At 40.5% G+C, this 24,507-nt stretch overlaps 1 protein-coding gene across 16 annotated transcripts in view; it reads left to right on the top strand.

Annotated features, from left to right (window-relative positions):
* MYT1L (myelin transcription factor 1 like) overlaps positions 1-24,507 on the top strand; it is a 729,735-nt gene that overhangs the window by 434,646 nt on the left and 270,582 nt on the right. The window lies entirely within an intron of this gene.

The following is a 24,507-nucleotide window of genomic DNA, read 5'->3' as shown; positions in this document are numbered from 1 at the left end:
CTGGTCTCACTTTATGGCAAAAGCTGCGTGGGAACTTTCTCACACAGCAATGCCAAAAGTGAGACTAGGGACTATTTTTTTTACAGTGGCGGAGGAATACAGTGCGGAAGGATACCTACCTCCCGTCATTGTATTCCTGGAGCCCCGTAGAGAGCGGTCGCATCAGCTGATGCTGCTATTCTCAACGGGAAATCGGCATGGGACACTCGTGGATTTCTGCGGATCAGGGAGTATATAGGTTGTTTGTTATTTTCATATTTTTCCACAGATGACACTGGCTTCAAGGGATCAAAGTGACAAGTATTGGTGAGTATGTGCTCTGTTATATGTACTGTATGTCTATATGTATGTATTGTATGAATGTATTGTATGTAGTATGTATGTTGTATGTATGTTGCATGTCTGTAGCATGTTGTATGTATGTTGTATGTATGTAGTAAGTATGTAGTATGTATGTATGTTGTATGTATGTAGTATATATGTATGTAGTATGTATGTATGTTGTATGAATGTAGTATATATGTAGTATGTATGTAGTATGTATGTATGTATGTTGTATGAATGTAGTATATACACAATTGAATAAAAAAAATACTTCAAGAGATTATTTTGTCGTGTTTTTTTTAATGGCCCTCAACTTGATCTTGAGCCTTAGCAACTTGATGGATGAACAATCTGTAGGAAGATTGGTCTTGTTGTAGCTTAAATAGGTCCACCAGGATCTTCTCCGCCGTTATCTTTATAGCATCAAGTCATTGGGTTGCTGGTCTTCCTCTTCGCATTGTTCCTTCTATTCTTCTGACCATGTTGTCCTTCTCTAGTGATTTGCTCTTTTGGTATGACTTGTCTAAAGTAGGCAAATCTTAACTTGGTGATCCTTGTTTCGAGTGACATGTCTGGCTTGATTTGTTCCAATATTGATTTGTTTGTTCTTCTTGCCATCCATGGTATTGATGGTCTATACACATAGGATGGAATTCTGCAGACTATTTACTGCAGTGCAGCCTCTTTGCACACACTTCTATTGTGTAGATGAGTCATTATGGAAAAAAATGCTCTTATCTTTAAGGTTCTCCATCACATAAAGCATTCATCTCCTTCTCTATTAGTACTTGTTGCTCTTCATAGACTTGATATATTTTAACGTTAACTCATTAGTTAAAATTTCAAAAAGCTATTTTTTTAATAAAACTATTTATTCTTTTACTCCTTCATTGATCAGATGGAATCTGTGAGGGAACCTGACACCTGACAATTGTTGTCTTCCCCTAATATTTTCCTTTAACTTCACATTGTGTAGCCATCCTAATGCGTTACCCAAACAGATGGAACTTGCCATTTGTGTAAATGGCGCTTACTTTTTCAGTGCTTAGAATAGAAAATACCCATTAGGACCAATAAATGTCTATAATTGGATGCTAGTGATGATGAACTACATCGGCACTTGACCATGACAGTCATTCAGTGGCCTCATAGAAAGTTCTGTGGATATAAAATCTTGATTTTTTTTGTTTTATTAATGACTTAAAAAAGAAATATCAAGAACTGAAGTTGCATATGACTTCCCAGTCTGCCATTGATAGTATGTTCCATACTACAAACAAATACGAGTAAATCCAGACTATAGACTCTTAAACTTGTCAGGTACTAAGACCAGAATCCATCTCTCTCTATCAAGGTGGTTCAGTGGTTAGTGCTGTTGCTTTGCAGCACTGGGGTCCTGGGTTCAAATCCCACCAAGGACAATATCTACAAGGAGTTTGCATGCTCTCCCCATGTTTGAGTGGGTTTCCTCCCACACTCTACAAGGTGTTAGCATGCTCTCCCCATGTTTGAGTGGTTTCCTCCCACACTCCAAAGACACACTGAAAAGGAGAATAAACTGTGAGCCCCAGTAGGGATGGAGATACTGAATCATAGAATCGTAGAGTTGGAAGGGACCTCCTGGGCCATCTGGTCCAACCCCCTGCTCAAAGCAGGATTCGCTAAATCATCCCAGTCAGATGTCTGTCCAGCCTCTGTTTGAAGACTTCCATTGAAGGAGAACTCACCACTTCTCGTGGCAGCCTGTTCCACTCATTGATCACTCTAACTGTCAAAAAGTTTTTTCTAATATCTAATCTGTGTCTCCTCCCATTCAGTTTCATCCCATTGCTTCTAGTCTTTCCTTGTGCAAATGAGAATAAAGTTGATCCTTCTACAATGTGACAGCCCTTTAGATATTTGTAGACTGCAATTAAGTCTCCTCTCAGTCTTCTCTTTTGCAAACTAAACATTCCCAAATCCTGCAACCTTTCCTCATAAGACAGGGTTTGCAGACCGGTCACCATTCTGGTCGCTCTTTTCTGAACTTGCTCCAGTTTGTTGATGTCTTTTTTAAAATGTGGTGCCCAAAACTGGACACAATATTCCAGATGAGGTCTGACCAAAGAGGAGTAGAGGGAAATAATGACTTCACGTGATCTAGACTGTATGCTTCTGTTAATACATCCTAGAACTGCATTTGCCTTTTTTGCTGCTGCATCACACTGTTGACTCATATTCAGTCTGTGATCTATTAGTATACCCAAGTCTTTTTCACATGTGCTGTCACTTAGCCCTATTCCTCCCATTCTATATATGCTTTTTTCATTTTTATTGCCCAGGTGTAGTACTTTGCATTTCTCCCTGTTAAAAACCATTCTGTTAGTTACTGCCCACTTCTCCAGTTTATTTAAATCTTTTTGAATCCTCTCTCTCTCTTCTCTAGTATTAGCTATCCCTCCTAGCTTTGTGTCATCAGCAAATTTAATCAGTTTACCCTCAATTCCTTCATCTAAATCGTTGATAAAGATGTTGAACAATACAGGGCCCAGGACAGAGCTCTGTGGTACCCCACTTGAGACATTCTTCCAACTGGATGTGCAGCCATTTACGACCACTCTTTGGGTCCGATCACTAAGCCAGCTATGAATCCACCTAACAGTTGCCTTGTCCATTCCATACTTAGTCATTTTTTCAATAAGGATTGTATGAGAGACTTTGTCAAATGCTTTGCTGAAGTCAAGATATACTATATCTACAGCATTTCCTTGATCCACCCAATCAGTGATACCATCATAGAAGGAAATTAAGTTAGTCTGACATGACTTATTAGTTACAAACCCATGCTGACTCTGTTTGATCACTTCATTCTTATCCAGGTATTGACTTAAATGTTGTTTAATAATTTGTTCAAAGATCTTTCCTGGTATAGAAGTCAGACTCACCGGCCTATAGTTGCCTGGGTCCACCTTCTTCCCCTTTTTGAAGATAGGAACAACATTTGCTCTTCTCCAGTCTTCTGGCACTTCTCCTGTTCTCCAAGAATTTTCAAAGATTATGGAGAGGGGTTCAGAAATTTCTTCTGCTATCTCCTTCAGTACTCTGGGGTGTAATTCATCTGGACCTGGAGACTTGAATTCATTTAGGTTAGCTAAGTGTTTCCTCACTATCTTTCTGTTTATAGATATCCTGGATTCTTCTATTCCCTTAATAGGACAGTGAATAACAGTTGGTGTTACATTTCCTTTCTGAGAGAAAACAGATGCAAAATAGGAATTTAAAAGTTCAGCCTTCTCAACATCCTGTCTTACCATTTCATCATTTTCATCCTGTAAAAATCCTATAGCATCTTTGACTTTTCTTTTACTTTTGACATATCCCCAAAATCCTTTATTATTGCTTTTGACATCTCTTGCAAGCCTCAATTCATTTTCAGCTTTAGCTAATCTGATTTGTGCCCTGCAGATTCTGCAGACAGCATTATATTCTTCTTTAGATATGCCTCCCTCTTTCCATTTTATAAACATTTTTTTCTTCCTTTTTAGCATGTGCTTAAGTTCTGTGTTCACCCATCCTGGTTTCCTTAAATGCTTCCTATTCTTCCCTCTTTTCGGAATTGTTAACAACTGTGCTTTGAGAATTTCATTTTTCAAGATTTCCCATCCTTCCTGGACATTTTTGTCTTTAAGGAGATCCAGCCATTGGATCCCTCCAATTATCTTTCTGAATCCCTTAAAATCTGCCTTTCTGAAATCTAACCTTGACGTCTGAGTCTTCACAGGTCTTCCGCCTCTAGTTATCCAAAATTCTAAAATAGCATGGTCGCTACCTCCTAGGGTTCCAGCCACTTTTACCTCCTCAACCATTTCCTCCCTGTTTATAAGGATTAGATCCAAGGTAGCAGTTCCCCTTGTTTTCTCCCCTACCTTTTGGAAGATAAAGTTGTCAGCAAGAGAGGATAAGAATTTCCTTGACCTGTTAGTTTTGCCTGAGAGAGATTCCCAACAAATGTCTGGATAGTTGAAATATCCCATGACAACTATGTCATATTTTTTGGAGAACTTGGCCATTTGATGCATAAAGAGTTCATCCATATCTTCAGCTTGCACAGGCGGCCTGTAGTAAATGCCTACAATGGTGTCCTTTCCATTGTTCTGTCCTTGTATTCTTACCCAAACAGTTTCCACAGAACTCCCAGTCTCTGAAGCTTCAATCTCTGTGCAGATATACGCGTTTCTAACATACAATGCAACACCCCCTCCTCGTTTATCAAGTCTGTTTCTTGCAAATAAGTTGTATCCTTCTAGTCTTGTATTCCAATCATGTGTATCGTCCCACCAAGTTTCAGTGATTCCAATGACATCATATTTCTTTTCCTGTGTTAGTAGTTCCAATTCTCCTTGTTTGTTGCCCATGCTTTGTGCATTAGTATAGAAACATTTTAGTTTGTGATTGGTTTCTCTTTCTCCAATATTTTTATTAATTAGATTCTTTCGTCTTTGTTCTTCCTTTCCACTTCTATTAGCAGAGTTCTCAATAGCATTTGTCAGGTGTATGGCTTTTTCTGGTCTTTTGCTTCCCTTCCCATGTTGTTCTAGTTTAAAGCTCTCCTTACAAGTGTAGCAAGGCGACTTCCAAATACATGCTTTCCAGTCTTCGTAAGGTGCACCCCATCTCTAGCAAGTAGTCCATCGTATAAGTAGTTCACTCCGTGATCAAGAAATCCAAATCGTTGCTGACGGCACCATCGACGTAGCCAGTTGTTCACCTGCAGAATCTTATTCCACCTCCTTGTTCCATGGCCATCCACTGGGAGGATGGAAGAGAAGACCACCTGCGCTCCCAGTTCTTTCACTTTCTTGCCTAAGTCTTCAAAGTCTCTGCAGATGGTTTCCAGGTCGTTTCTTGCGGTGTCATTTGTCCCCACATGTAGTAGCAGGAATGGGTAGTCATCTGTAGGTCTGAAGAGTCCTGATATCCTGTCAGACACATCTTTAATTTTTGCACCTGGAAGACAGCACATTTCTCTTGAAGTTATATCCGGTCTGCAGATAGCGGCCTCTGTTCCTCTCAACAGGGAATCCCCCATGACCACCACTCTCCGTTTCTTCTTCACAACATTTTTCTTTCTCCATCCAGGAGGACTCTGAAGGCGTACAAGGTTGCTGTTTGTTGGCAAAGTCTTATCCTGATGTATTTCTTCATCATTTTCCTGCGTGAGAGCCTGGTACTGGTTTCTGAGCAGTATGGGTGCTGACTGCCTCCTGATCCTCCTGCTTCTCTGGGTCACATGTCTCCATTCCTCTGTTTCTTCAGGTGCACTTCGAATTTCTTCTCTTTCTGTAACATGAAGAGATAATTCTGCTCTGTCCAAGAACTCTTCACCTTCCTTAATGATCTTCAACGTAGCCAACCTCTCTTCGAGATTTTGCAACTTTTCGTCCAACAGGGACACAAGCTTGCATTTGTGGCATGTGAAGTTTGGCTTTTCCACTGGTAAGTCTGTGAACATGTAGCAAGAAATGCAGCTCACCAAATGGCTCCTGGCCTCTTCCATCTTGAGATTTCTTAAAAACGATGAAAGATGAGCCAAAATTTGCGCGCTATATATCTGTGAAGCGCTGTGGAATCAATGGTATTATCTGTATAAGTGAGTAAAGTAAAATAAGTTCTTTATAACTTTGACCCTTTGTACACATAGGTGTGTTTTACTTTGTAGAACACAAGAATAAAGATTGCAAATCTGAATGCATCCAGAGTAAAAAATTATTCTTAGTCTTTTCTGAAATTGGACACCAAAGATCACACCATTAAAACATAGAATAGACTTCTCTGATAAAAATGGGATTAACCAAGGTATTTTTACACAAATAAAAGAAGTCTAATTGTATAATTTTATCGTAAAGCAACACGTAGTTGATGATGGGAGTGGTGGTGAGCCCGACACATGTGGGTTCCTGAGCGATCCTCCTGATATGGATTATTAATAATTGAACTGTCATGAGGGATATTACTGTGAGCCGTGTATTAAAAAAATAAACGTTATGCAATAAATGCACGCAAAATGAAATATGCTTGAGAACTCTCTTCTGATACATCTTTCAGAATACAATTTAAAAAACTAAAATAATTGCTAATACTTTAGTCACCATTGTATATTGTAGTTGTACCACATATAGTATTACTGAGAACTGGGCACTGTGAATCTAATTAAAGGGGCTCATGTACATGACAAGTCCTGTATGGCTCCAAATTAGGGTAACATTTATCAAAGTTGTGCAAAAGTTCAAATATAATTGGTGGAAACTCACTAAACGTGCTTGAAATCTACCTTGTTCATGTGCTAGTTTATGACAACTACACTGGTGATGAATTAATCTTTTGAAACTTGATTTAGCCAGTATCTATGAATTTTGACAGAAAATTTAATTTGACAAAAATCAAAAGTACTCAAAAGCCTCTAACTTCCCTGACAAGGACATGCATATGTGATTGAATTGCAGCACTATATCCATACTGATCATGCAAGTGGCTTGTCTGCAACACAGATGTAGTGACTCTCCTATCTCTCATTTACCATCAAATAAATCTATATTATTCTATTTTCACCACACATTAATCTTCACTTGTATGCTGTCACACACACTTTCTGCCCAGTTTATTCAGTGCTTTATGACTTTCGTTCCTTTTTGCTATGGCTAAGCTTTGAGCTGTGAAATACTCTCATGATTCAGATTCCCCACAAAATAGCTGCTGCATTTCCAGCTTCTGCTTTTATACAGGTTTTGATAGTCCCCACTGATTGGCTGAGCTATAGCACGTGATGTGATTACTGCTAGGCATTGTGGAGAAGCCCATACAGCTTCCCTTGAGATCATGGAGATCTAGGCAATTCATGAGCAATGAATCACATATTGTTCAAATTGACCTGCTTTTGAGATTTTCTGACAACTTAGCACAAATCCAATTCTCATTGAATAGATTTGCTCATCACTAATATACACCAATATTTTGTATTCTGTTTTTCAACCTACATAAAATCAGAATTTTATAATAATCGGAAACAAGGGAATTTACTTCTATGTGGCATTTACTATGTGATCTCGTATTGGTTACCCTACAACCCAGTGCCTCATGTTTATGAATTATTGCATTTTTGCATTTTTGTTATATTCATTCTGTTAAAGGGAGCCTGTCAGAATGATCAGCTCGCTTAAGCCTTCAATTTGTGTATGCAGGTCGCAGAACGATGAGAAAAATGATACCTTCATATCTGCAATCCGATATTTTATTCCAGAGAAATCCTTGTTTTTCTTATATGTAAAATGATCTGTTAAGATCCATTTTCCGGACACTGATCTAGAGAATCTGCCTCCACAGCTTAAATGATAAAGTAGGCATTAACCGTGTGAGACATGAAGTTCGGGAGAGCAGACTATCAGTCATTACATGTCTCACACTTTTAACTCCTCCTTTACTTGAAAATAAGCTCTGGAGGCAGATTCTCAGGGAGTGTGATTGTTTCCTGTGTGAGTGTGTGAGCACAATCATAACAGATGTTTTTTATTCCTTTACCTAACTACTCAATCTCATTCATTATTCTGCTAGTTTGATTTAAACCTTGGTTTAGCAAAGCTCTGCTGCGGTTGAGTTCCCAGGTTGCAGTGATCTCTGATAATTGTAGTCCCGCAGATTTCTAAATTTAGAATAAAATGTTAGGTGTATAAAAAGTTACTCAAAGTTACTCAACTCTTCATGTGGACTGGAATTGTGGAGCACTGTGAAGCTTTTCTTTACTCCCTAAGTTGTTTCTAATAATGTTCTATTGACAGATGAGTGATTAGAGGGAGTCTAAAGACAATGCAATTCCTATTATGTCTGCAATAAAGTAATTGCATCTTTGCACAGTGAGAACCTGAAATCACAAACGCTTTACCGTCTCCAGGTTACCAGTAGGAATATTCTACTCCAGCCATTACCTCAATAATGCTTCACCTAGAGAAGAGAATCAGTCAATTCTATGTCCTGAAGGAGTATTTTGGTGGCTTTGTCTGCCCACATGAAGGGCTGGGTTATAGGGAAATATTAGGTCATATTCCCCAGTGTCTCCACCTATTGGACCTAGTGGACCTTTATTTTCTACCCTCCCTGCCAAACAGCATCAAATCATACCATTGACAGTCAATATTTATATAGATTGTTGAAATTCTGGGCATAGCATGGTGGAAAGCATTTCCTTTGCCCTACGTACTATGTACCTGGAGGGCATCAGCAAGCCACTTTGCCTGGGCCAAAGTACTTAAGCACAAGGTAAAGGCAATGAACTAAATCATTTACTCTGGTGAAAGAAGGTCTAGCAACAGCTTTATGGGGTCTTCACTTCCAGGACAACATGGAACCTCAGATGGCTGTTTAACAATCATACCCGATTTAGAAGAGATGCCTGTGCTTAAAGAAGTCACTAGTTTTGTTATCTACATAAGTTGATTTTAGTGGAATGTTACATGCTTATGCTTTTCTTCTACATTTCTGCTAACAGGGATCAGCATGGCCAAGTTTCCAGAGGTGAGTTGAGAGTGGCCACCAAATTTTTTGTTATGGGGCCTCCGCCAACCTAAATTTGGTCCTGTCTAGAGTTGAGCAAATGTCTTCGTTCCCCAATTATTTGGCCAGCTTTAGCGTTTGCTGAATAAGCTACAGCAGGAACCCGGCTTCCTGGATCGCACCGGCTGAACATGCATGGAGAGTCTGTGTGTTGGGCTCTCCATGCATGTGCTGTGACTGTAACATAGCCGCGACACATGTAACTGCGGTGCTAATCAGCTGTTCAGCCGGCGCAATCCAGGAAGCCGGGTTCCCGCTGTAGCTTATTCAGCAAACGCTGTAGCTTGCCGAATAAGCGGGGAACCGAAGATACTAGCTCAACTCTAGTCCTGTCCTTATTTCAAATATCTTCTAATAGTATAAGATCAGTTACTGTTCCAATATTATAGAACAGTGGAGAGGTCATTCCAATGTCATTCTTCAAAGAATGATTGGCCATGTTCTGAGGCATTATAGGCTTTCCAAGAATAAGAACTTCGACCAGTAGTCATTGTTAAAGGAATCTGCCATCCTGCACTATATCATGTCTTTATATGCAGACTCCAATTTTTGGAATCTTGGGTCAGCAAATAAGCAAATGTGGGGCTGTAATAGGTTAAAAGTTTTTGACTTAGTTTATTTGTATCACTGTAGAAAAAAAGTTCTGAAAAAATAAACTGTAGGTCGTTAATGATGATGGAATGGGTTTGTTAGACCTTGGATAGCATTCCTCGGCCCTGTCTCCTCATTCATGCCATGAGGACAATGAAGCAGAGTCTAGAAGATTGGGTTGAGCACCACTGAACCGCAGCTACTGTCTCCTTTCATGTTGCAATCACAGTGCCTTGAAGTCAAAAGTATTTCACATTTTTTATGTGGCTCGAGGTGAATTGAAGCTCACGATATTGGGTATAAATGAGGAGGCTTATTATGCTGGAATCTCCAAATGGAAGCAGTGAGTAGTTTATCATACATTATCAAAAGCTATTTTGAAAAAAAAAGCCGAAAGGTTCATGAATGTGAACTCTTACTAAATGAAAGTTGCATTTTAACTCATATTATCTGCAGAAAGAGATTCTCACCTCTGTTGAAAATTCTTCGACTTGGCATCTAACATTGCTGTTTTATTTAGCACACGGAGAGCTTTTGCTTGTCTTCAATGATTTTGTGAGATCTGTGAGTCTTTTGTGACACAGGTTATTGTGTTTCATGGTTGTGTGATGTCTATGAAAAAGATATTCATAACTTGGGCTTCCTGGGCATCAACTTAAAATACAATCTGTAAGTGGATATATCACTGCACTCTTTAAACACAGAAACAATCACTTTACATTGTACCGACCTTCAGACCAGGATGCTTTAGTGTATATTGACATGGAGGTTTTTTACTTGGATATTTCCAAAATTCACCTTAAAAATGTAGTATTTGTCCAAAATCTTGCATTTTTTGTATATGCAGTCAAATTTTTGACTTTTTTTTCAAGCAGAAACTCCTTAGGAACTGATAAAGCGTTAGGGCTGGCGGAACGCATCAAATAATATAAAGATGGTAATAAGGTGCGTTTGCAGCCCGGGGTCCACCGTGCAGAGATGATAACTGCTGCTTGGTAATGGCGGACACTAAATGGCGGTATCGCACTGGACACATGTGGGTTATACGCCACCCAGTATGTAGTAGCGACAGGCTCTGTTGCTTCACAGAGCCACAGTACCGCATAACACAGATGCCGTACCCTGTTGACTGTCACAGGGCACAGCTGAATCAGCACTAGTGTATGGTCACAAGACTCTGCCCCAAGGACGCAGGGTAAATGCACCCACTAGGCACACGGCGTCGAACCTACGAACGCCACTAATAGATGCTGGCTTCTGTGGAGTGCGGACCAAGTACACAGTGGTGTACAGGCAAAGCCACTACTTGGCGCTGAAGCTTGGTCTTGACTCTGCCTCCTACCTGCACTAACAGCCTAGGCACTGACTGGCAAAGCTGATCAACACATGCATACCAAGGGTAGGGGTTTCATAATGAGTCAGTCACCAGACACATTCATAAGTGCATACAACACTCACTCCATATTGTCTATACTAGCGCACGGCCGTGCGATCCTTTTATAACCGCAGCCTTCCGGGACCTTGCCGATGGCCCAATCCGAGCTGCTTGAGGACCTGAGCATGTGACCTCTGACCACCAATGAGCGGTATTCTCATGGGCATTCTCACATAGAGAAAAGCAGGACTTAGGGTCCCGTTTCACTTAGCAACGCACCAGCAATCCCGACAATGATACGACCTGGTAGGGATCGTTGGTGCATCGCTAAATGATCGCTAGTATGCTGCCAAAAAGGCAGATCTCTTCAGAGATGCAGCAACGATCCAGCGATCAAACACAGAGATGCATGCTGGCCAGCGGGATGCCGACAACAAAAAAAATGGCTCAGGACATTCCTGCACGATCAGCAATATCCAGCAGGGGGGCCGGTCGCTGCTGCATGACACATGTAGAAAGAACGCAGGCGAGATCGCTGTTGCATCACAAAATCGGTGACGCGCTAGCGATCTCGCTATGTGAGATTGGGCCTTTAGTCCCAGAAGTGTCTGCTCGCTGCTGACTAATGTCTGATGCTACTGCTGAACCTGGGGTGGCAGCAGCATCCAGGTGCATAGCATTAGCCTGAGCAAGACGCTGGGACCAACAATCTCTGCTGAGCAGGAGCAGCTGCAGAAGAATGGGAGACCGCAGAAGACATGGCTTGAGATTCCCCCTGTGCAGTGGCGGGAGCTCGACGCCGAACATACAGTATTTGCTTATTTTTCCACGAGTAAAAAAAAACAACACATGGAGAATCATAGAATCATAGAATCGTAGAGTTGGAAGGGACCTCCTGGGCCATCTGGTCCAACCCCCTGCTCAAAGCAGGATTCGCTAAATCATCCCAGTCAGATGTCTGTCCAGCCTCTGTTTGATGACTTCCATTGAAGGAGAACTCACCACTTCTCGTGGCAGCCTGTTCCACTCATTGATCACTCTAACTGTCAAAAAGTTTTTTCTAATATCTAATCTGTGTCTCTTCCCATTCAGTTTCATCCCATTGCTTCTAGTCTTTCCTTGTGCAAATGAGAATAAAGTTGATCCTTCTACAATGTGACATCCCTTTAGATATTTGTAGACAGCTATTAAGTCTCCTCTCAGTCTTCTCTTTTGCAAACTAAACATTCCCAAATCCTGCAACCTTTCCTCATAAGACAGGGTTTGCAGACCGGTCACCATTCTGGTCGCTCTTTTCTGAACTTGCTCCAGTTTGTTGATGTCTTTTTTAAAATGTGGTGCCCAAAACTGGACACAATATTCCAGATGAGGTCTGACCAAAGAGGAGTAGAGGGAAATAATGACTTCACGTGATCTAGACTGTATGCTTCTGTTAATACATCCTAGAATTGCATTTGCCTTTTTTGCTGCTGCATCACACTGTTGACTCATATTCAGTCTGTGATCTATTAGTATACCCAAGTCTTTTTCACATGTGCTGTCACTTAGCCCTATTCCTCCCATTCTATATATGCTTTTTTCATTTTTATTGCCCAGATGTAGTACTTTGCATTTCTCCCTGTTAAAAACCATTCTGTTAGTTGCTGCCCACTTCTCCAGTTTATTTAAATCTTTTTGAATCCTCTCTCTCTTCTCTAGTATTAGCTATCCCTCCTAGCTTTGTGTCATCAGCAAATTTAATCAGTTTACCCTCAATTCCTTCATCTAAATCGTTGATAAAGATGTTGAACAATACAGGGCCCAGGACAGAGCCCTGTGGTACCCCACTTGAGACATTCTTCCAACTGGATGTGCAGCCATTTACGACCACTCTTTGGGTCCGATCACTAAGCCAGTTATGAATCCACCTAACAGTTGCCTTGTCCATTCCATACTTAGTCATTTTTTCAATAAGGATTGTATGAGAGACTTTGTCAAATGCTTTGCTGAAGTCAAGATATACTATATCTACAGCATTTCCTTGATCCACCCAATCAGTGATACCGTCATAGAAGGAAATTAAGTTAGTCTGACATGACTTATTAGTTACAAACCCATGATGACTCTGTTTAATCACTTCATTCTTATCCAGGTATTGACATACATGTTGTTTAATAATTTGTTCAAAGATCTTTCCTGGTATAGAAGTCAGACTCACCGGCCTATAGTTGCCTGGGTCCACCTTCTTCCCCTTTTTGAAGATAGGAACAACATTTGCTCTTCTCCAGTCTTCTGGCACTTCTCCTGTTCTCCAAGAATTTTCAAAGATTATGGAGAGGGGTTCAAAAATTTCTTCTGCTATCTCCTTCAGTACTCTGGGGTGTAATTCATCTGGACCTGGAGACTTGAACTCATTTAGGTTAGCTAAGTGTTTCCTCACTATCTTTCTGTTTATAGATATCCTGGATTCTTCTATTCCCTTAATAGGACAGTGAATAACAGTTGATGTTACATTTCCTTTCTGAGAGAAAACAGATGCAAAATAGGAATTTAAAAGTTCAGCCTTCTCAACATCCTGTCTTACCATTTCATCATTTTCATCCTGTAAAAATCCTATAGCATCTTTGACTTTTCTTTTACTTTTGACATATCCCCAAAATCCTTTATTATTGCTTTTGACATCTCTTGCAAGCCTCAGTTCATTTTCAGCTTTAGATAATCTGATTTGTGCCCTGCAGGTTCTGCAGACAGCATTATATTCTTCTTTAGATATGCCTCCCTCTTTCCATTTTATAAACATTTTTTTCTTCCTTTTTAGCATGTGCTTAAGTTCTGTGTTCATCCATCCTGGTTTCCTTAAATGCTTCCTATTCTTCCCTCTTTTCGGAATTGTTAACAACTGTGCTTTGAGAATTTCATTTTTCAAGATTTCCCATCCTTCCTGGACATTTTTGTCTTTAAGGATATCCAGCCATTGGATCCCTCCAATTCTCTTTCTGAATCCCTTAAAATCTGCCTTTCTGAAATCTAACCTTGACGTCTGAGTCTTCACAGGTCTTCCACCTCTAGTAATCCAAAATTCTAAAATAGCATGGTCGCTACCTCCTAGGGTCCCAGCCACTTTTACCTCCTCAACCATTTCCTCCCTGTTTATAAGGATTAGATCCAAGGTAGCAGTTCCCCTTGTTTTCTCCCCTACCTTTTGGAAGATAAAGTTGTCAGCAAGAGAGGATAAGAATTTCCTTGACCTGTTAGTTTTGCCTGAGAGAGATTCCCAACAAATGTCTGGATAATTGAAATCTCCCATGACAACTATGTCATATTTTTTGGAGAACTTGGCCATCTGATGCATAAAGAGTTCATCTATATCTTCGGCTTGCACAGGCGGCCTGTAGTAAATGCCTACAATGGTGTCCTTTCCATTGTTCTGTCCTTGTATTCTTACCCAAACAGTTTCCACAGAACTCCCAGTCTCTGAAGCTTCAATCTCTGTGCAGATATACGCGTTTCGAACATACAATGCGACACCCCCTCCTCGTTTATCAAGTCTATTTCTTGCAAATAAGTTGAGAAAAACAACATCATATTCCCTGTAGTTGAGTTTTGCAATTGTAAATGACAGGAAGATTATTTCAAGAATATTTGAAGCTTTTTTTTCATGGGGCTTTTGGTGCAGAATCCACATTAAAACCATGAAAAAAACCAGTATGGACATATCCTTAAACTATATGTTTTATGCCAGAAGCCTTCTTTCTTTAAGGGCTCATTCACATGTCATTTTTTCACGTACAAGTGTTATCCCTTTTTTTTCACAAACAGAACTCGTACCTATGACGATCTATGGAGCTGTTCATATGTCTGATAATTATTATTATTATTATTATTTATTGTTATAGCGCCATTTATTCCATGGCGCTTTACATGTAAGGAGGGGTATACATAAAAACAAGTACAATAATGTTAAATAATACAAGTCACAATCTACAAGGGATGGGTGAAAATACAGTAGGCGAGGGTAGAGCTGGTCATGCAGCGGTTTGGTCGATCGGTGGTTACTGCAAGTTATAGGCTAGTCGGAAGAGGTGGGTCTTCAGGCTCTTTTTGAAGGTTTCGATGGTAGGTGAGAGTCTGATATGTTGTGGTAGAGAGTTCCAGAGTAGGGGTGATGCGCAAGAGAAATCTTGTATGCGATTGTGGGAAGAGGAGATAAGAGGGGAGTAGAGAAGGAGATCTTGTGAGGATCGGAGGTTGCGTGCAGGAAAGTACCGGGAGACGAGGTCACAGATGTATGGAGGAGACAGGTTGTGGATGGCTTTGTATGTCATGGTTAGGGCTTTGTACTGGAGTCTCTGGGCAATTGGGAGCCAGTGAAGGGATTGACAGAGGGGAGAAGCTGGGGAATAGCGGGGGGACAGGTGGATTAGTCGGGCAGCGGAGTTTAGAATAGATTGGAGGGGTGCGAGAGTGTTCGAGGGGAGGCCACAGAGCAGGAGGTTGCAGTAGTCAAGGCGAGAGATTATGAGGGCATGGACTAGGGTTTTTGCAGATTTTTGGTTGAGGAATGAACGGATTTGTGAAATATTTTTGAGTTGAAGTCGGCAGGAAGTGGAAAGGGCTGGGATATGTGGTTTGAAGGAGAGATCAGCGTCAAGGATTACCCCGAAGCAGCGAGCTTGTGGGACTGGGGAGAGTGGGCAGCCATTTACTGTAATGAATAGGTTTGTTGGGGGGCACGTGAGATGGGGGAAAGATGATGAATTCTGTTTTGTCCATGTTACGTTTCAGAAATCTAGCAGAGAAGAAGGATGAAATAGTGGACAGACATTGAGGGATTCTGGTTAGTAGGGAGGTGATATCTGGTCCAGAGATGTAGATCTGTGTGTCATCAGCATAGAGATGATACTGAAAGCCATGAGATTCTGTGAGCTGTCCCAGGCCAAAGGTGTAAATGGAGAAGAGCAGGGGTCCTAGGACTGAACCTTGTGGGACTCCGACAGATAGGGGGCGAGGTGAGGAGGTGGTGTGTGAGTGGGAGACGCTGAATGTCCGGTCTGTTAGGTATGATGAGATCCAGGATAGGGCCAAGTCTGTGATGCCAAGGGATGAGAGGGTCTGTAATAATATCTGTGATAATGAAGACATGTCCAATAATGATCCGAGTGTCACATCAAATTGGCAGTAAAAGTCTATGGGTTCGTGAAAAAATCAAGCAGCACTCAGATGATTACATTGACTGAAAGGAGAAGGTGAAAAAAAAAATTTCTCCTCAATGAAAAAACACTGATGAAACTCTGGCCAAACTGTGATGACACTCTGATGGAAAACACTGATTAAACTTTGATGGCAATTAATGAAGAAACTTGGTCCATTTTTCTCACAGGTTAAAAAAAAATACTCTGAAGGAGGCCTAAAAAGAGGCTGACTATTTTAGCTCATAGATTGGAGCAATTTTCCTCATTATCGCATTCTGTCCACCATTTTTTTTTACTTTTACAACTTATCTATGTAAGTGATAAGTTATATTTTTTTACCTATATAGTACCTATTTTTTTCACCCAAAAAAATAATAAATTAAATAAAAAAGTATATTATTAAAATATGGGGGGGTAGCGTGATCTGATGATAGCTTACATTTTTGGCAGAAAAAGCTTTATGAGGTGTTTTTTTTTATCAGGACAAGTTATTCTGTATTCTTAGAATGCATTTCAGAAAATGTGCAATTTTGCCATTGTCTTGTAGGCTTGTTCTCACCATTTATACTGGGTATAAGTAAGTTTAACTTTACTATATATGTGAATAAATATGCAGTAGTTCCAAGCATGTGTACTTGTTTTTTATTCCCACACCATCCCCATAATGGAATGCAAGGCAGAAATGACCCACTTACCTTGACTGTTGGACCACATTAGGATACAATGTTGTCGAGCCTGCACTTGAAAAAGGCTTCAAAGAGTATATGTTACTTTTTCTGCAGAGAAATTATCCTTAATCTTGAAAATCCTATTTCATATAGTTGTTATTTTTTTCACCCCATCTGAGGGGGAACGTCCAGCAGAAGTTTCCAGTGCTGGTGGACATGTGCAGTAACTTGGTCCCACCACCTCGATCCACAATTACACAGATATCAGAATTATTCTTGAGCAAACAGGGTAAATTAATATTTAGGAAACTAGATGGTGGAGAGCACTACAAGCATAACTTTAATTTTGCACCTTCAAAACTGAACTTCGGGGTAATTAGTGGAAAATATGAATCCACTTGGTGAGTGTTCTTCAGCTTTAAAGTTCAAGGCCCACCAGCAGATCATGTTTTCAGGGTTTCCTCAGTATTGCCCATGTGATAATTCAATCCCCTTAGCAATACTAAAGAAATCATGAAATTATCTAGATCAAGTTTAATAAAGTTATCTTAGGGTATGTTCACACACAGTCTTTTTCAGGAGGATACCTCCTGGAATCCTCCTGAAAAAGCATTGTAAATCCACCGGAAAAAAAAAATACACAGCAATGTATGCACATGTTCCGTTCTGTCTCATGTCACATCTTTTAACTACTTCAAGGTTCGGAAACCATGAAGAGGGTAAAATAAGTGGCATACTCATTCTTCTAAGAAGCCGTCCTGCTCTCTATACTTTAATATATAGAATGAAAGATGTCACAAGAACTATGGCAAAAACACCGGTGAAGCAGCTTTAGGATAAGCATCGTCAGTGGTTTCCTCAAGTGGCTTCATCTGGGAAAACATGGCTAGTGGTTAGGTGTCTAAAAGACACTGCGTGCACGAACCTTTAAAGAGGCCTTAATTTTAAGGTATCTGTTGAATAGATTGCTTTCAAGTTCCATTAATTCACTTTTACACATTCAGTATTTGATCAGTATTTTACATCAGTAAGCCAAATCCAGGAGTTGGTGATAAATACAGAAGTGGTGATGTGTTTCTATTATACTTTTCCTCTGGTTGTTCCACTCTGATTTCGGCTTACAAGTACTGAACAAGTAAGTACCTTACTAAGGCTGGTTTCACATTTGCGTTTTTTAGCGCTGGAAAAAAACGCATACCTGCGCATGCGTTTTTTCCCCTATATTTAACATGGGTGCGCATACCTGCGTGCTGGTAAGCGCATGTATGCGATTTTCATGCGCTGCGTTTTTTTGGGGTGTGCGTTTGGATTTTCCAGACGCAGCATGTTGCATTTTTTGGCCCTGCAAAAAAGCGCATGTGCACATATGCGCACGTTTTGCGCTAAAAATGGCCATTATAGCCTATGGATGCGCATACATGCGCACTGGCATGCTCATGTATGCGTTTTTTTGCACATGCGTTTTTTTTTTTAACCATGGAATTTAGGGGTTTAGGGTTAGGGTTAGGGTCAGGGTCAGGGTTAGGGTTGGGGTTAGGGTCAGGGTTAGGGTTAAGTATGGTTTGGTTAAGGGTTAGGGTCAGGGTTAGGGTTAGGGTTAGGGTCAGGGTTAGGGTTAAGTATGGTTTGGTTAAGGGTCAGGGTCAGGGTTAGGGTTGGGGTTAGGGTCAGGGTTAGGGTTAAGTATGGTTTGGTTAAGGGTTAGGGTCAGGGTTAGGGTTAGGGTTAGGGTCAGGGTTAGGGTTAATTATGGTTTGGTTAAGGGTTAGGGTCAGGGTTAGGGTTAGGGTTAGGGTCAGGGTTAGGGTTAGGGTTAGGGTTAGTTAGGGTTTAGGGTTTGGGTTAGGGTTAAGTATGGTTTGGTTAAGGGTTAGGGTCAGGGTTAGGGTTAGGGTCAGGGTTAGGGTTAGGGTTAGGGTTAGGGTCAGGGTTAGGGTTAGTAAAGTCATGGTTTGGGTTAGTGTGAGGGGCCACCTAATGTTGGAAAAAAACGCAAACGCGGTAAAAACGCACTAAAAACGCATACAAACGCATAAAAACGCTGCGTTTTTTTCATGCATGCTCATAAAAATGCTTGAAAAAAACGCAGCAGTTGTATGCTTTTGTATGCGTTTTTTCAATGCGTTTTTTTGCGGGAAAAACGCGCTGCAAAAAAAAGCAAGTGTGAAACTAGCCAAAATAAATTAAATGACAGCAGGGTGGCCAGTTCATTAGAGACTGTGACATCAGAATACCATAAATCACTTTTGTGGCCATGTATTGTAGAAGAATCATTTATGGATAAAATTTGTAAAAATCGGTAAAATTCTAATCAAAGTTAGTGAGAGGGAATGAGTAATAATAAGTGATCCCACAACTTAGTAACTGATTTTTTTATGTTTTTTTAATCAATGAATTTTTTGGGGATATTAGTAACATAGCAAAACATTGATAATAAATATAGAAAAATGTTGCATTTTGCCCAAAGAAACTTAATTCATCCAATGATGGAAGCAATATGTATTGTATGTAGAGAACATGCTAATCTGAAATCTTCTAGACCTGGGCTCAGAAGTCTGTTTTGGGGGTAAGAAAAAATAAAAACTTTGATGAAATGAAAAAGATAAGCATATGAATAAAAACTGAGAGATAGATGCAGCCCCAATTATACTTTTAAAAGATATTACTGCATCCGCACTGGATTTGTGGTGGCCCTCTTGCGCATATGCTGATTTCTTCTACTGATGTGGATTTTGGACTTAAAGTTATTTTCAGTTTTGCTTCTGGTAAGAATGTAAGCACTGAAAATATTTTTCTTACTTTTTGGAAGTTTTATCTCCGTAGCAATTATTCTTCTTTGAATCCTGTTATCATTTCATGCTGATATTGCTTGTTCTTTTTAGGTTACTCTGTTTAGGCACATTATCACATATCTTATTTTGTATGAAACATTTAGGACAACTGATATATTGTACATTAACCATTGTTGAACTGCAATGTAAAGAATTCAGCTGGAGATGTAGATTATTGCAGTCTGATCTTTTTTTTTTTGGATCATTAACCATCTCTCTGTTTTTTGTAAAAGCTCCATGCCAACTGAGTGCATAATTATTTTGTGGTGTTACGTTACTGCTCTGTTCAGTAGTAGCCAAATAAAAATATTCCTATTTCTGCTTGTAGTCCCCTCTTACAGCATACAGTCAGAGAGACTGCAGCTGCATCGCCCTCCTCCCCCTTTCTGCAAAAGGGAAAAAAGAACAATAATACACTAGATCATAATCAAGTTGCCACTTATATGCCTGACGTAATGCAATGCTTTATGTACAGTGGGTACAGAAAGTATTCAGACCCCTTTAAATTTTTCACTCTTTGTGTCATTGCAGCCATTTGGCATATTCTAAAGAGTTCATTTTTTTCTCATTAATGTACACTCTGCACCCCATCTTGACTGAAAAAAACCCAGAAATGTAGAAATTTTTGTAAATTCATTAATAAAGAAAAACTGAAATATCACATGGTCATAAGTATTCAGACCCTTTGCTCAGACACTCATGTTTAACTCACATGCTGTCCATTTCCTTGTGATACTCCTTGAGATGGTTCTACTCCATTGGAGTCCAGCTGTGTTTAATTAAACTGATAGGACTTGATTTGTAAAGGCGCACACCTGTTTATATAAGACCTCACAGTTCACAGTGCATGTCAGGCCAAATGAGAATCACGAGGTCAAAGGAACTGGCCAACGAGCTCAGAGACAGAATTGTGGTAAGGCACAGATCTGGCCAAGGTTATAAAAGAATTTCTGCAGTACTCAAGGTTCCTAAGAGCACAGTGGCCTCCATAATCTTTAAATGGAAGAAGTTTGAGACCACCAGAAGTCTTCCTAGACCTGGTCGTCCAGCCAAACTGAGCAATCATGGGAGTAGAGCCTTGGTGAGAGAGGTAAAGAAGAACCCCAAGATCACTGTGGCTGAGCTCCACAGATGGAGTAGGGAGATGGGAGAAAGTTCCACAAAGTCAACTATCACTGCAGCCCTCCACCAGTCGGGCCTTTTTGGCAGAGCGGCCCAATGGAAGCCTCTTCTCAGTGCCAGACATATGAAAGCCCGCATAGAGTTTGCTAAAAAACACATGAAGGACTCTCAGACTATGAGAAATAAGATTCTCTGGTCTGTTGAGACGAAGATAGAACTTTTTGGTGATAACTCTAAGTGGTATGTGTTGATAAAGCCAGACACTGCTCATCACCTGCCCAATACAATCCCAACAGTGAAACATGGTGGTGGCAGCATCATGCTATGGGCTTGTTTTTCAGCTGCAGGGACAGGACGACTGGTTGCAATTGAAGAAAACATGAATGCGGCCAAGTACAGAGATATCCTGGATGAAAATCTCTTCAAGCGTGCTCTGAACCTCAGACGGCTGAAGTTTCACCTTCCAACAAAACAATGACCCTAAGCACACAGCTAAAATAACAAAGGAGTGGCTTCAGAACAAACAACTCTGTGACCATTCTTAATCAGCCTATCTAGAGCCTTGATTTAAACCCAATTGAGCAGCTCTGGAGAGACCTGAAAATGGTTGTCCACCATCATTCACCAGACAACCTGACGGAACTGGAGAGGATCTGCAAGGAAGGCAGAGGATCCCCATTTGCTGAACAAAGGGTCTGAATGCTTATGACCATGTGATATTTCAGTTTTTCTTTTTAATAAATGTGCAAAAATCTCTACATTTCTGTCAGAGTGTACATTAATGAGAAAAAATGAACTTTTTTGAATTTTAGGAAATGGCTGCAATGAAATAAAGAGTGAAAAATTTAAAGGGGTCTGAATACTTTCCATACTCATTGCATTTACGTGTTGAACAGATTTATCCAAAAGAATTATAATATGAGCAAGAATAAATAGCTCCATTGAAAAAAAAATATATCAAACCAATAAAAAGGCATAAAATAGCAACTAAAAATGCTATTGTTTGCGCTTATTAGCATGTCCAAGCTCTTTCCTTTTCATGGTATATACCTCTTGTGTTACCTAAATGTATTTCCTGGTAGTATAATCCAGGAGCTGAAAGTCACTAAATAAGGTCAGACATTATAGATATAGTAAGCACCAGCATCCAGCTATATCCTTAATGACCTTGACTTTAAAGTAGCACTCCCAGCAAAAATGATATTTCTAATTGCTAAGTCTAAGGGGTACTTCACACTAAGCGAGATCGCTAGCGAGATCACTGATGAGTCACAGATTTTGTGACGCAACAGCGATCTCACCAGTGATCTCGCTGTGTGTGACATGTATCAGCGACCGGCCCCCCGCCGGGTATCGCTGATCATGCAAGAAGGTCCTGGGCCATTTTTTGATCATTGGTCTCCCGCTGGCCAGCATGCATCGCTGCGTGTGGGGGCGGGAGACCATTGATCAGCGAGCTCCCAGCGTTGTAAGCAGATGCTGAGAGCTGGTATCCAAGGTTAACAGCGGGTAACTAAGCGCGCGCGTCCCTTAGTTACCCGCTGTGTACCCTGGATACCAGCGTGCTCACACAGGGAGCTGGTATCCAAGGTAAACAGCGGGTAAACTAAGTGCCTGCTGTTTACCTTGGATACCAGCTCCCAGCGCAAGCATGCTGGTATCCAGGGTACACAGCGGGTAACTAAGCGACGCGTGCACTTAGTTACCCGCGTCGTCGCTGGTCCTGATCGCTGGTGAAATCTGCCTGTTTGACAGCTCACCAGCGATCATGTAGCGACACACTAGCGATCCTGACCAGGTCATATCGTTGTTGGGATCGCTGGTGCGTCACTTAGTGAAACGGGACCCTAAGGGTCACACAAGCGTGTTTTCTCTCATCTAAGAGAATCAGGCCTATTATGCTAATCACACTCTGATCAAACTGTGATCAGAGTTGGATCAGAGTGTTATCATAATGTGATCCGACTTTCTCGAATGTGGAGAAGATGGACAAAAAAGTCTCCATTTTTTCCATTCTTTAAGTCTGTGAAAAGAAAAAGTAATCCGAGTGCAGACCAATGTTTTCCACAGACTCATTGACTTGCATGGCCAAGTGCTATCTGAATATCCGATGCAAATTGTGCATGCTGCAACATTTGCATAGAATCATAGAATCGTAGAGTTGGAAGGGACCTTCTGGGCCATCTGGTCCAACCCCCTGCTCAAAGCAGGATTCGCTAAATCATCCCAGTCAGATGTCTGTCCAGCCTCTGTTTGAAGACTTCCATTGAAGGAGAACTCACCACTTCTCGTGGCAGCTTGTTCCACTCATTGATCACTCTAACTGTCAAAAAGTTTTTTCTAATATCTAATCTGTGTCTCCTCCCCTTCAGTTTCATCCCATTGCTTCTAGTCTTTCCTTGTGCAAATGAGAATAAAGTTGATCCTTCTACAATGTGACAGCCCTTTAGATATTTGGCCCTATACAATAACATTGATACAAATGCGATCCAATTGTTTTGGCAGATCACACTCGGACCAATAATATGGTCATTTACATGAACCCTTAATATATTTATGTAGTGTAGTGTGGATGTGGTTAAATACTTACCAATCACCATCTTCTCTGGCTCCCAGTGACTTTCTGCTCTTGTTCTGAACTACATGATGGCTAAGCCTGCTCATAAAGTGTCAGCCCAATGAAAACCTATGAGACACTAAGGCTCTCATAGACTTACAATAAAAAAGAAACTTCCACTTGACAGAAAAGATGATACGTGAGTTGGGTATTTTGAATTGCAGCCATGTGGTTTAATTAACGATCGAAACGTCACAGGGAAAAGAAGAAGACAGCAATCTGTAAATATTTAAAGGTGTTTTCCCCATGAACAAAGCACACTTTAATCGATATATCTTAGAATAAAATAAGTTCCACAATTGGATATGTTAAAAAATGTTCCTGTGCTGAGAAAATCTTATAGATGTGCTCCTGCTCTGTATTGTGTAATGATTGTGTCTGACCATGCAGGAACATATTCTGCACATATCACATTTCCAAGGGAGGAAACAAAAGATTAGGTACTGGTGTACTCAAAAGAAATTGCACAACAAATTGTATAGTCCATTTTCTCCTGCTACCTATGTGGAATTAAAAAAAATTGAGGCTGAAGCAACATTTTTCTCAGGAATTTTATTTTTTCATTTTCACTGTTCAATGTTATACCACTCCGTAAAACATCTGTGGGTTCAATGTTCTCACCACACCTCTAGATAACTGCCTTGAAGAGTGTTTTTTTCAAAATGGGTCACTTGTGTGGGGGTTTCCACTGTTTAGGAAAATCAGGTGGCTCTGCAAATGTGACAATTCGTCGCCTATCTATTCCAGCTAATTTTGCACTTCAAAAGTCAAATGGTGTCCATTCCCTTCCAAGCCCTGCCATGCACTCAAATAGTAGTTTTTTACCACAAATGGGGTATCAACGTACTCAGGATAAATTGCATAAGAAATTATATTGTCCATTTTCTCCTGTTACTTTTATGAAAATGAAAAATTTGGGGCTAAAAACATATTTGTGGGAAAAATATGATTTTTTATTTTCACAGCTCAACGTTATAAAATTCTGTGCTCACCACAGCTCTATATAAATTCCTTGAAGGGTATAGTTGTCAAAATGGGGTCACTTGTGGTAGGTTTCCACTGTTTAGGAACATCAGGGGCTCTCCAAATGTGACATGGCATCCGCTATCTATTCCAGCCATTTTTTGCACTCCTAAAATTGAAGGGTGCTTTTTCCCTTTCGAGCCCTGCCATGCGCCCAAACAGTAGTTTTGCACCACATGTGGAGTATCAGCGTTCTCAAGAG

The sequence above is a fragment of the Dendrobates tinctorius genome, unplaced genomic scaffold, assembly GCF_039654945.1.
Source record: "Dendrobates tinctorius isolate UK_male_01 unplaced genomic scaffold, ASM3965494v1 ptg000021l, whole genome shotgun sequence".
Taxonomy (NCBI): domain Eukaryota; kingdom Metazoa; phylum Chordata; class Amphibia; order Anura; family Dendrobatidae; genus Dendrobates; species Dendrobates tinctorius.
This window is presented reverse-complemented; position numbering and strand designations above follow the sequence as displayed.